Source organism: Typopeltis vanoorti, chromosome 13 (genome assembly GCF_054136105.1).
Source record: "Typopeltis vanoorti isolate ZY-2024b chromosome 13, IOZ_Tvanoo_1.0, whole genome shotgun sequence".
NCBI classification, from domain to species: Eukaryota; Metazoa; Arthropoda; class Arachnida; order Uropygi; family Thelyphonidae; genus Typopeltis; species Typopeltis vanoorti.
Window position 1 is genome coordinate 57,713,031 of NC_143561.1, and position 14,828 is coordinate 57,727,858.

At 34.7% G+C, this 14,828-nt stretch overlaps 1 protein-coding gene across 3 annotated transcripts in view; it reads right to left on the reverse strand.

Annotated features, from left to right (window-relative positions):
- Positions 1-14,828, reverse strand: part of LOC150100184 (uncharacterized) — a 251,258-nt gene that overhangs the window by 187,664 nt on the left and 48,766 nt on the right. The window contains exon 1 of one of the 3 annotated variants that reach the window (XM_090403023.1): positions 4,647-4,861. The exons of 1 other annotated variant lie outside the window; for it this stretch is intronic. The gene's annotated coding sequence lies outside the window, so the exon portion shown is untranslated. Of the gene's footprint in view, positions 1-4,312; positions 4,399-4,646; positions 4,862-14,828 lie in introns of those variants that run through there. One more of the 3 variants, XM_090403024.1, reaches the window with a different exon arrangement.

Here is a 14,828-nt window from a genome sequence, read left to right on the forward strand (position 1 = left end):
AAGAGAAATCCTGATCTTATTTGGGGAACTGGGTATTTTCAAACTAAGGGGAAATAAGTGAAATCTTTCTTGTTAGAAATAAGACAGGACTGCGTTTTTCAGCAGGTAGTACATATGTTATCTCTCACCACTGAAGAACAGCAAGGAGATTATTTAAGGCATATGGAAGATTTTGAAGCTTGGAATGACGAACTATTCACACATATGGAGAACACATGTGAGAAAAGAATAGTTAGAGAAAGGCATTTATACGTATAGGTGGAAGAGAGATGGTGCAAGTGCACAGCTTTGGAGATACTCTGGTAATTGTTGAAATAGATGAGCAGAAGGAAACCATTTACCATCTGAGAAGAAGATGGCGACCCAGTTGCACAGGATAGAAGACAGATCATAAGAGATTGTGTTTTCCCATCAATGTAGTTTGGAGATGGCAATTTAAACGAAGTGGGTTCGTGATATGAATTAGACCCACTGGTTAGTGCATGGAATCATGACAGCTAGATTTTGAATTGATGTTGTGGACAGTTGCACGTTTAGATAACGTTCTATGTCTCAAAGCAATGACTGTAAATATATAGTTAAAAGAAAAGACCACAGTACGTTGCAGCGGCAAGTCAGAGCCCCAACTTAGAACGAAATAAACTGGAAGTTTATTAATGTACCATGCTTAACGGAAGTTACTAATTCTTTTAAAGGAGTAGAACACCAATTTTCCATCAGAAGTTAGTAAAATTCTTTCGCGATGCACTGATGTGGTTATTACAGCCAAAGTAGAATTAGACCAGACGTGAAGTTGGGTAGGGATAGTGTATGAGACCACAACTACTAACTAGTAGTTCAATTTTAAGCATTTGCACTTGTGGAAACTAGCTTGATTTCCGTACAGGTATGATTGTATGATAGGTATTTCTCCAAGTGGCGTCTGTTCTGTTGTATACGTCAGTTATTCACCAAAATAATTACAATAATTACTGTTATTACATGACACCTCCATAGAGTCCAGGACTCCCTGTGAGAGGCCAATCCACACAACACAAATCTGTCTCGTGTGATCACTCCACTAACCTACCAAGCAAACGTATCTTTGCCTGTTGATTGTTTATGTTCTTTAACCACTTTCTGGAAGAAAAACCTGCTACCTCCGTCTAAGACTGACTTCATTATCTTCAGATGAAAAGTTCTTCTACAGATTGTTGGGCATCCTCGATGAGATTTGAACCAGGATATTTCTATATTTCTTGTAACACTGACTGAGTACTACAGAGGATCTCAAGGTGAACTGAAAATTCTAAAAATATTTACTTACTCTGTTCCATATACAGTATTTACTAAAATACATGTAGAAAATTTCTCATTCGCATACAAATATCAAGATTATGCTAGCTAGAATTGTTTAAAAGACGATTAACAGTGACAAAAGAAATGTGTTTTGTTTCCATAGCGCTATATCTCGGGAAATGACCATTATAAGTAGAGGAACTTTTTTTTTTTTTCCTGAACCAACAATCTTTGTTGAGATAGTCGATAGTTTTTATTTTCTTCTGGAAACTTTTAAACCAGGTGACTCAAGAAAATCGGCTGTAGAAGTCACATTGTTTCAAACAATAATACGTGTTAGGAACCACGAGAGAGTAACAGCAATATTCTGCTCTCTGTATGTCTTTGAAGTCATTGATAGTCTTGAGCAATCTATCAGTGATAACTAGGAATGCAGACTGGTTGCCTGCTGATCTTCTAAAAGTTAGTTAGGACTAAATGACCTAGTCTATACCTTTTTTGGGGGGAGTATAAAAGTCGTAAGAAATTGAACACAAGTGCTTTCAACTAAGTGATTTAATAACAGAAAAAAAAAACTATGGGTTGCTTCAGTGAATTAATTATTTTTCATTTATGCAGGGCAAATACAGGCACTCCCCATCTCATGAACATATTGCGCTCATGGAAATGTAAGTTAAATGTTTGTATGTTGAATTTATTCTTTTCATAAGATACCTTGCTAAATTTTCAATGCGTTCTTGAATAAATTACCTTAATGCAAAGATAGTAAAAATCAATAATTACAAATAATTTATTCTAATTAATTAATTAGATTAATTTACACATTGCCCTTTTTGTTTCTTTCATGGAAAGAAATATTAATTTCTTCGCGCTTTTGTTCGTAGCAGGCCAAGCCTATTAATCCCTTTGGGGTGTATAAAAAATAAAATATAATCAAAACAATTTTTATTTTCTGTTTTGATTCTGTATCCAAATTGTTAAACGGTGTTTTATTTCTTCGATGACGATATTTGCGTTTGTATAAACAAACAACTGTGGACTGAACACTGCGATACATTTTTTTTTTTTTTTAAATCGTCTTTTCAAATTGTTGCAGCTGTTGAAACGATTGATTATATAAACACGACCAGTTGAAGCAAACGATTCACCGTTTTAAAATCGCTTATGTCCAGTTTAGTTTCTACTCATATCAATGAATATTTTTGCCATTTTTAGCAGTTTCATAATCATTATGTCTCCATCTGTTTTCCATATTTCAAGTAATAAAAAAATTACAACAGTATATTGACGCATCGCGTTCTATATATATATATATTTATTTTATTTTTTTTAATTACCCCTGAAATACACAAGAACATAACCACGAATATATCCAATGAAAAATATATTTCAGTTTTAATTTAAAAAACGTTTTGATTCATACAGTAATAATTAAAACAAAATACAAATTTCTGTTCTTTTTTTTGTCTCAGATGCCAAAAACATATCTTCACTTAGCGTGGATTATATTCTTAACAAACAGAAACAAATATCATTCAGGTTAAAATGTTACGTAACCTTATCACCGTTGACGCTAATTTAGCCCATGTTATAGACAGCAATATGTCTGTATGATACATGAATTGCTTCCATACTTGTCCCTTGAAACCTTTTTGAATGGTTGATAGTGAAGGCGAAAAAAAAAAACCTTTTTTTTAAAAAAAAGCATACTAGTTTATTTGAATGTTTAATTATTTCTTGCTTTCGGTATAAGAAAGTTAATTAGTAATGCCAAAAAGACCCGAAAGAAATGAAAAGATGAAAAAGAATGGCTAAAAAAAAAAAAAAATTAATGACGCTACCTTATGTAATGGTTGAGAATACATAGCCACAAGCATATATTTTATTTTCCAAGAAATAATCTCTTCCCCGCGTGTTGCTGATCCCATTAATAGAACGCTTTTTTATATTTAATTCTTAAATATGCACTTTTCATGATTAGTTGAATAAACTGCTAATTCTTGTCTGTTCGCGCAAGAGAAGCTATAGTAGAATTGGCGTCAGTTTTATTTAATATTTTTAGAATAAATTTTAAATTAATTTTAGGTGTGCTTTACAGCTTGGTACATATAGAAGGGTGCAGTGAATACATCGATTTTAATGAAATTGGCAATAGGTATTTTGATTAATATTTACGATGTTTCCATCTTGGGTTAATCTATACATTCTTGTAGTGTTTAAACTATGAGAAATTATACAAAATTACAGAATACTTTATCACACAAAAATACCTGAAAGCATGCAACCTTTAGTATTTTTACCGCTTATCAACAACAGCATGCAAATGTTATCGTACTTTTGTACAGAGAACTGAAGGCAAGATTAATTCCAGTTTTTTTTGTTTTTTTTTAAGGTTTCTTCGAAACCTCATTACTAAGTCCATGTCATAAACAGACAAAAGCAGAAACAAAACAACAAAAAAAGCAATATTTGTGTATGATACGTGAATCATTTCCATACATGATCCTTTAACCTCCCCGAGTGGTAGTTAGTTTTTTTGCTTTCAGTATAATTTTATGTCGTTTAATAAATATTTGTTTCACTATATTAGCTTTACACTAAAGTATAATTCTTATATAATCGTTTTAATTTATTATTATTGTTACTTTGGAAAATAATCTTTAATTAACTGGCCTACTATTATTTCTAATCTCTAGCTTGCTGCTTAAAAAAAAAAAAAAAAAAAAAAAAATGAAATTCATGTCGAAGCAATCGAACCCGCAACGGTCAATAAAATTCTCGAAACCGAAACTGTTTCCCAGAATTACACCATCTTTATTTTTAAGAATCGAAATTCTTTTATTAATATTTCACTTGCAAAAGTCTAGTTATAAATAAGAAGCCAGTTTATTACTATAAACATAAACGAAGTTGTCAGCAATTTTAAAATCAATTGTTTCACACATAAAAGCGCAACGTCACATGAGAAAGTGATCTTACAGCTGTTTGTCACACTTACGTACTGAATTACAGAATAAAAATTTTCGAAACTTACTCAAAGAAACTTTAACATCGTCTGCTGCACCTAGCAGACGAGTATAATTTTCGCACTACAAGTTCTTTCTCTCACACGCATTCTCTCTCTCTCTCTCTCTCTTAGTAATCTTATAAAATATTCCGTCTCAGCCACTCTAAACTAGCGCATCGTTGCGACTAGCACGCTCTGTACAGTAATGTCAGTGCTGCCTGCCGTCTAGTGTCAAGACGCTAAGCTCATGAGTCAGCCATTGTGGTCAATAGCCCCGCGGTTGATTTCATGCTTAAAATCCGATAACCGAGCAATACTAAGTTTTATACAAGATAAGAACAAAGGAAAAACTTGTACTCACTGTGCATTGGCGAATTTGCAAGTAATCAAACCGATTCTTGAGCGTAGCGCACACCAAACTCATGTAATCGCCGATCCACATTCCCATCGAAAGCTGTGCCAACAGGTTCGGCCATTCAGTCAGCTTACAGGGCGGTTCAGGTATTCCATCCCCTAGCGGCTGTCACAGTACCTGTACGCCGGTCGGAGAAGCTGCTGGAGGCCAGTCGAACATGCCTTTCCCGCCTGCCCACGTAAATACGTAGCACTGCTAGGCGCCATGAGCCTGAACGAGCCCCGCGCGTGCAGCCGGAGGCATATCATGTGAACTAACTTGTGGCAGTCATGTGAGTGTCAATCCAGTGAATCTGGTAAACTACAGTTGTCGCAGGTCGCGGAGGTCAAGTGTTTCTCCCATTACGGGCGTGAATAGCGAGGAATTCTATTCCCGCAAAGATTGTTGGTTACATGTTTCGGATATTTACTTTGCCCAACTTATCTGCTTCCTTAATTAGATTGACTGTCGTTTAAAAATACTTATCGATTGTGAACAAAATGCTCTTCTAATAATAAAATTTTATTTGTTTTAATAAAATGACGCGCAACTTTGCATTATCGAAAACTTTGCATTTTTAACTGATTTTTTTAATATATATATACTGTATATATATATATATTTATTGATATTCGTATTTACATGCAAAGCTAATTTTTGAACTTTGAAAAATCACTTCGTCTGCTGCTAAAGTCCTACCGATTCTTTAGGAATTATGACTAGCGCATGCTTATTTGAATATTTATTGTAAATTACTAAGTAGGCCGTGTTAGGAAACATTAAAAACGTAGTATTACCCAATGTCTTTTCAGCTGTTTTCTATAGGCTCAGTTTTGCCATTTCCCATTAAACAGTTGACTTACCTTCATCTTGATCACGTGCATTCTCATGTCTGTATTAGGATTATTACAATTCAATAAATAAAACATACAATAATATTCTGCTTTGGTACTTGCACATTTTGAGTACGCAAAATTGACTACACTGGACTGCGCGTATTTTACGAATATTTTTTTTACTCGTTAAAAATTTTACACATTAAGTAATTTAAATAAGAAAAACATATTTTTAAGCATCATTAAGAAAGTAAACAACAGTACGGACAACGTTTTTAATAATTATTAAAGTTACTAATAATTATTTAATTATTAATAATCGAAAAATTATTCAATTCTGTTGAACTATTGATTTTGTGAAGATATTTCATAAAGTACCACACGATAAATTAGTTTTTAAATTGTGTGTGTGTGGGGGGGGGAGTTTGATAGTAGATTGGTGACATGAATTGACCAAGTAATTGATACTGTATCAACGTTTTATGTATTGGGACCGTCTCAGATAAGGAAGGTGATAAGTGGTCCCAACACAGAACACTGTGTTGGGACCACTGCCTTTTAATTTATATATTGATGATATTGCATCTGGCTTAAAGGGAGGCATTCAATTGACGCAAAGTTGGAAAGAATTATGAAAAATAACTGTGGTGTGTTATTTTTTATAATTCTAATGTCATTTTCATAAATGAAAATGACATTAGTAAGCCGTGACATTGGGCATTGATTCTATCCCATTTAGACTACTGTCCAAAGGCTCGATCTGTTGAAAGGAATGAAAAAACATTAAAAAGGTTTCAGAAGCGAGCAACTGAGATAAATAAACTGATGTTATGTGTCGAGAAGTTATGGACTTACCACGATAAGTCTCGGACTTACAGGGAGATACCAGTATAATAATAATAGCAAGGTTTTTCATCCCGCGCACAAGCAAATCGGCCATAAGAATACACGCAATTTACAGAGAAAAATACTGCTGATGGTGATGGATGGGCTGGAGATGGCGTTGATGGTAGTAGTGCCTTTGTGAGCAGTAGGAGAATTAAGTAGTAGGGAAAAACGGTGAAATGTGTGTAGCAAAGTACAGTATTGTCTTCCGCGATGAGTCCTTTGAGGTGTCACATAATAATAATAAACGTAGTATAGTTAACATCGGAAACAACGCGCTTCGTATTTAATTCGAATCCAAAGAGTAATGTTAACTGTCTTGGTAAATTTTTTATTTCCTTGATTAAGCTATACACTGGGTAAATGCTAGGTATTTATAAAACTATCAAAATTATTAATCATTTTAAATTATTATTATCAAATTTTATTAAAATATAAAAATTTTATAAATTTCTTTCAAATTTAAAGACTTTTACTTTTTATTTGTTTATTTCATGAGGGCTTACAGAACATCCACGAATTATCATTACTGCATGTGATCCGTGAAAGTTGCTAGGCCATGCTTGCCGATAATTTAGACATGCATCATTTGCACTTTCCTTACCGACAAATTGAACTCGGTAAATCCGTATGCAGAACTCTATTAAGAATTTATGCATTGTAGATACAAGATTATGATATATTTATTTTTTTCAACTTCTTAACTTTTTTTTAACTGTCCCGCTTATTGGTTTATCAGTGTAGACTATTTGAGTGAGAAGTCATTTGCGCCACAAGTACATATTCATAATTTCAATCTACTTTGGAAGTCAGGACTGTGGTTTATTTATAGTGGCACCAATTCGCCAATCATGGGACATTTGGTTGCCGTGAGAAGGACTCACTGATGTATTTTTGACCAGGAATTCGTGACGATCTGTTTTTGCCCTGCGGAGAACACCAGCCATAGATCAGAGCACACAAGGAGAATGAAATGTGCCATGAGTTATTCAAAATCGCGTGTATGCCTACTTCTTTTCTACAGAAGATTGTTTACTGTACAATTAAGTTCAAATATTGCGCATTTACAACGATAAAATAGTACAAAACAATACTACTGCTGTACAGTCACAACCCTTAAAAACAATCGAATTGATATTTCGATTATTGTGAATATTATCAAAGAATGTAAATAAACGCATGTGACAGTTTTTCATCTTTTGTAAACTTCCTTATGCACACTTTCATTTCGAAACTCGTCGCTTATTTTCAAATTATCAGCCTGTATGCATTTACAGCAGTCATGTTGTTTTTTTTTTGAAGGTGCTATAAATGATTTCTCTCTATGTAATAAAAGTTTAAATGAGATGAAGATAAAGTCAGTGCATATTTCCATGGATAATAGGTAGGGAAGGGAAGAAGAAGAAGAAGAAGAAGAAGGGATTCATCTCTGAAAATTCAGTTGAAGTGTGGTTAGCTACAGCGTTAGCTTACATTTTTTTCCTTGCTGAGTATTGAGTCTAGGTTGAAGCGGGCCATTTTGTCGTCCGTAAACGAATTTAAAATTTAACGAGATATATAATTAGTGATGTGTGTTGGTTCAGTGGGATCCACGTTAAGTCCTTAAAGATACCATACAATATTATTATTATTGCTTAATTGATGTTGCTATTATCATACACTTTATTAATTTATCATTGTCATTGTACAGTATGATTAACTAAGACTTTTTATTGTCCCGTAATATGAAAGAATCTCACCAAATAGACAGGCATTTTCATTGGATCTGTTGCCAATATTTAGAAACATGGCAAAATCAACCATCTGTGAAAAGTTGTATCCTCACCGAAATCATAATGAAAGAATGCCTGTTGTTTACTACCGAAAAAACTCGCCTAAATCACATGCGTATCTAAAACACTTCAAAATAAAAATCATTCTTTCCTAAAAAATAAACCGGCAACTACAGATGAACTAATTGTTACTGAAAACGTGACAGTGCTTCTTATAGACCAAGAACTCACCGCCATCGTCCCAAAAAAGGGAAGGATGGCGCAATAAAATAGAAACTGTGGGGTTTCGAGATATGCGAGGAGGCGAAAAGACAAAAGGGAGGAAATTTGAAGAAGTGTGTTTTTTTTATTTGACTTCAATCACGAACGATTGCAAGCTTATAGTACCGAAGTACCATGGGTGAGCTAAGTATTGTTTTTATATTTTTATTAATTTTTATCATTTTTATCTGGTCCGTAAACCTTGTTCTAGAGATCAAACATGGAATTTTTTTCAAGCCACTTCAGGTTTCTGATAGTGGGGCGATGGTTTCACACACAGCATCTACTACTACCCAAAGACAGTCCCAAAACATCAAAGTCCATGGCGGGATTCGAATCCGCGGCCTGTTGTTGAAAAGCTGACGCGTTAACTAATCACTCTGCCAACAAGGCCGGCAACATGGTTTGAAATCTTGACAAGACTAGCAAACAGAGGCTTGTCAATAATCAGTGTTTATTTTTACTATCATATAGCAAAAGTACAATGTGTAACGAGCATTCCGTATCTACGAGTGTGTTTGTATTCACAATCAATATAATACTGGAAACTATCCTACAGTCATAAGAACACTGCAAAAGCATTTGTCTTATAACTAGCACTTTTGCTCATTTTCTTTAGTTACTTAAAAATATATATCTTCTGTAGTGGTCGTTTGTCGCGAATTACAACACCCGATTGTCGATCAGAGGAATGGCCACTATAATGTTGTAAAACCCTAATGTGGGATCCCCAAGAGCTTCGAGATGTTGCTGAGGGTGGACCAAAGTTCTCAAGATCTCAAAGGGTAAAGCCTTTATTGAGGTGGGGAGAGACTCAAAAATTGCACTCATTGATGATTAAAACCACCTTACCGGCCATTATGGATCAAATACGCATACGCATACGCTTCGTATCCATCATATATTTCAATGTAATATCAATGGTATTACAATTTTAATATGCACTTCGCATCCATGACAACTTGAACGTCTATAGACGTCTTGGCAGGTAGCGTGGTTACATTGGATTGGTGACCATGGTTCTTCGTTTCCGTCCATCTTATGCATTTCTAAAGATTTTGATGTTAATTTTGACTGTCTAAGTGCTCTATGTCCTTCATACAGCGATATTTAGTCTGTCTCTTCCACTTCTTCGTTGTAGTTTTACTGTGATAATCAAATTTGTCAGTCCTTGTATGTTTCAAAAACTTTTATTGCATTCAGTAAGCTTCCTTTTTGTTCTTTTCAGAGTACTTAATTGGCTGTGACTTATGTATCCAAAATACTCTGCATCATCTTTCTTAGTAACATATATATATATATTTTTATTTGCCAACAGTTCGAGTTTTAGAAGTAAGCATTAATATAGAACAAATATAGCAAGTTATCGGTAACGTTAGTGTATTTACGGTGTTTTTTTTTTTTTGCTAGTTTTGCTAGTTAATACTTTTTTTTTGTAACCCTTTTTGGTAGTTTTATTAGTTAATACTTTTTTCTTAGTTAGTTAATATTTGTTTCATATTAATCAAGGATTATTTTGCTATTGGTATAACACTTTTTATTGCTTGTTCTCATTTTCAAATCAAGTGATCAAATATCCCAAAGAAGTTATGTTTAAGCTTTATTCTCCCCTTAATTTCGATTTATTTTAATTTATTAACTATATCTTTGAGATTGTCTTCATTCTTAATGATCAGTACTCTGCCGTATGTATATCATAGTTTATTTATGTTTCTTCTGCAAATCTAGATGCTACTTGTTTCACTTTCTTGAGTTTTTGAAGCCTTAAAAATGGTGGCGATGAACACGTCCTTGTTGGATTACCCTAAATATATATCCATTGCGAATGTGTGTTATTTTCATTTCGGACTGTTGATTCCAATATGTGTTTCTTATTATCCTTCCTTCTTTTGTACAAGATTTAACCTTTCGAACATCACTCTGAGGTTTAATATTGTATGATTTGAGATTTCTCCAATTTTGAATTCAAAATGTTCTTCATCTCTTGTTTTAATTATCATATTTTTACATTACCCAGCATTGTTCCAAAAGTAATTTCAAGGAATTACTCATAAACTTCTGAATGAGTTTATTTTTTTCTATTTTTCCAGTTTTGGAATGATTATCAAGTTTTACATAATCAATACTGTAATCAAATATTAAATTTAAAAAAAAATGTTATGCTCATACCATTAGTTCCAAGGCCTGTGTAGCCTTTTGGAAATGGCATTTGCATCTATTGCTCTAGGCTGCTCGATGAAAGACCGTTCTAACTTCGATTCTAATAGCCAACTAGAGGAACTTTTTCTAAGCCTTTCTTCACTGGTTCACGAGTTAGCCGATCTCTGGCAAGGGTCAGCAGGGTTTTCATCCCGTAAACTTGGGGTTTTGATCCTGCAACTCAAGAAAATAGACCTGGGAACCCACACAATTTTAGACAATATATTGGGCTAAGATCAGGGACATACCCTCTTCACCAGATTCCATTTCAAATCGAGATTAGTTTAGGCCAGCAATCTCTGATTCGCTAAGAGTGGAGATTGACGTCCCCCTTCATCTTCAAAAGTTAGAAAGGGCTAAAACGGCGTCACCTTTATCCCCCTTTTCGTAAATAAAAGGCGTTTGTATTGTCTTTCTTTATTTCCTAATTTTTTGACATTTCATTTCTAACTCAATTTTTTAATTTTTTCCCTTTTTTCATTATTTCATTTTTTTTCTTTGATTTTTATAATTCAATTTGAAGGGTGATCTAGTACTTTCTATTATTTGTTTTTAATGCATTTTATATTGTCCGATTATATGTCTCTTTAATATATTTCGTCAAGTTACAGAAATAATGCCTGTGCCTTCGAACATTACATCACATCTTTTCATTTTAAACACATTTGTATTTGTTCTTTTTCTTTCTTCCTGAATCCTTTAACTTGCTATTTTCAAAGCCATGGTGATTGTACTTGTACAAGTCTTTAATCTTTTCGTTTAATTCTGTATATTTATAGGCTTTCTCCCTTTCTTTTCCTTTTTAATTAATTTCATAACGAATTCATTTCTTTGTTTTTTACTTTCAGTTTTTTAGTTAATCATGCATTACTTCCTAGAAATTATCTTTATTATAATATCATTTAATCACTGCATTTTCCAGTTCACCATTTTACAATCTGTTTCTAGTTCTCCACTTATCAGAAGTCCAAGTATTATTCCAATTTAGTCTTAAGTTTTTCCTTAATATCCAGCGTTGCCTTTTTACCTACAATTAGCACTAGAGTAACTTTCAACTTATTATACTGAGTTACAAAATCTGTTTTAACTATTTTAATTAACTCAGTTCTTTGTTATATCGAGGGGGATATTTCAAGTATATAGTCATCGTGGAAAGTATTTGAACTATTAAAGATAATCAAATCATTTTTCTTGCAAAAATCAACGAGTTTTTCACCTCGTTCCTTTCTCCAAGCCCCAAGCTTGAAATTTCTAAACTATATTTTCTATTTTCTGATCTTCTTATATTACCTACCATGGCATTCATGTCGTGAGCTCATCTAATTTTACTTTTTAATGCTTCTTCCTGAATTTTTTTTATGCATCTTTTGAATTCGTCGTATGAATGATCTGAGGTAGATACATATAACTGGGAAAAGATCATGAAGAAAATAGTTTGAAATGCTTTAGCCCTGACATTCGGAAAACAGCAGGCATTTGGGCAATTAATGAGCTGGTGATACATAATATATAGCGGTCATTCAGCCAAGTCAGCCCTACCTTACTGTGATATAGCCTGTTTTTACAAATGGGACTCTGGCAAGGCGAGTAATGCTGCCTTAAAAGCATATCTTTCTTAGTTGGAGAAAATACTAGCTAGACCTCTAGGCGGTAATGACTTTCATCGCCCTGCTTATTGGAGGCTTGAAGTGCATATTACTATGTTTCGTCTCTAGAGTAATGTCTCCGGTTACATTCCTCTCCTTTTCTTCTTAAATATAGTGCGGACGGCGGTATTGTTTGCCATGCTCTTTGCACCATATGTTTTAATAGGGAGCCAGCACCTCCACTAATTGAAGGCACAGTGATAAAGTTTCGGCAAGCTGACCACAGACAGTATACTGGATTCAGCTATTAGTTTTGGGATGTTTCCCAGTCAACTGACGAATAATCCTGCTGCTACTTATTCTTTCAGGTTGTGTCTGGAGAACGTATAGCAACTTGTGAGGGAATAATGCCAAGGACACATTTGTATTGGAATCTGGAAAGCGTGTCCACAAGGCATACCCCTACTCTGTAAATTTTCTCAACGTTTCACTACCATGAAAGACAGCATAAAAATTATCGTGTCACTGTGGTTTAAAAAATATCCAACAACAATCAACATAAAAGTTCAAAACATGCAAAAAATGCAACAAAAATTGCAAAAAATAATAAAACTATACTCAAAAATGCAATAAGAAACCAAATTCCATGTTAAAAAATACTTCAACATCTGGGACTCAAGAAAACATCAGCTATGTATACCATCACTTACAGGCACCCAAACTTGATCTGTTGTTCATCACTGAACCCTACCAAGCACCTATACAGCCTACAACTAATCCAGACTTGTCATATTACATCATGCATGATTCCTTCCTTATGAAATGAACATGAGCTTTGATCAAGTCTAACATCCCATGCTATTATCAAACTGAGAATCCCGTTTATACTATTTTGACTGTGATATCCTACTTCCCTAATTTTGTGGCTTTCATTTACAGCCTTGACCACTCTCCCCATTCTGATGACTGTTCAGACCTTTTTGATTATCTCTCTCTGAAAGTTGATCGCATACATTCTAATAATCCAATCAGTGAGATAATCATCCATGGAGATTTTTATGTCCATAATACCGACTGTCTCCCCTTCTCTAACTTCGCAGCTTGGTCTGCAAAGTTAGAGAAGGGGAGACAGTCGGTAATGATTTAGTACATATTGTCCATTTACCTATCTACTAAAGACCACGTAATCCCCATTACTTTTCCAACATCTAGGACCTTTTCTTAACTAATTCTCCTTCCAAATACGCCACAGATGTTAGTTTCTCTTGGCAACTGTCACCACAATGCTGTAGATAGTTCTTCTCCAGGCCAATCGGAGCCTGCGTAACCAATTGCATGGTGTCGGTTGGGATGACTCTTTTTCACGGTCTGATTTTCTTCTACTATCCGATTCAAGCGCTTACTCCGATCGAATAACTGAAATTTTTCTTACTGGAATGAATGGTATTATTTCCGACTCTAGATTATTATCCAACCCGTTGGTTTTCCAAAAAATGTGTCAAAGCAGTCCAAGTTAAATTTTTCTTTCTTAATCTTCCTCTTTTACCTTTTACGGTGTCGAGATAAGCATTCTTGCAACCGCAATGAGAGGATATGGTGTTTAGCCCTATGCCTCCCCGGTGTGTCCTATATCTGTAGATGCGTGTGTTCCTGGCGTCGGTTTGCCTGTTCTGGGGAGGGAAAAATCTCAGTTTCCAGATGAGAAAAAAAAAAACCTAACTCCGTACGAGAGCAGCTAACTCACTTTTGGTCGAAAGAGACCAGATAAAGGTTCCTCACGTCACTAACAGAAATCGAACCCAGGTCTTTCCGACCAAATGGGTTCATCTATACCGACTGAGTTACGGAAGCCTGTCCAAGTTAAATATGCAGTTATTTATATGCAGTTCAATGGCTCAAGTTAAAAATTCATCTTCTCACGTTGCGAACGCTAAAGCCCGTAAATACTGCAAAAATTCAGCAAATGTAAAGTAGACTTTGTAAGGGACAATTGCTAAGCGTGCCTCCTGCTCAGATGGCAAGTGAGGCTTCTGCTCCCTCGCCAATGGAGCAGAAGATAAGGCAGACCTCTTGGCATCAGTCTTCTCCTCAAATTCTAGTTTAGATGACCAAGGCAAATTCAACAGCAAAAAGCAACGCTTTATCGCCAGCTCTTAAAAAAGAGAGATAAAAGTGAGCCATCAAACTATCGTCCCTTATCTCAGTATTCTCAAAAGTAATGAAGAGGTTCACCAACAACCGGCTCCTTCACAACCTAGAGAGTCATCACTTAATTAGTAATCCTAATAAGGATTCTGCCATTCTTGTTCTACAGCAGACCTCCTTACTGACCTAACCAAATTTCGCACAAGTCATTGAGAAATTTGTAGAAACTCATGTGATTTCTCTTGATATTTCAATGGCATTTGACTAAAACTCGCATTGAGACCTTCTTATAAAGTTACTGTCTTATGGTTTTTCCCACTTTTTAAGTAGATTACTAGTTCCTCTCTGGTTGTTCATTTCATGTCATGGCAAATGGTTTTCCCTCTGATCTCATTTTTTCATCAATTCTGGCACGCCACATGATTCTGTACTTTTTACTTACATTTTTCCTTCTATAGATTAATG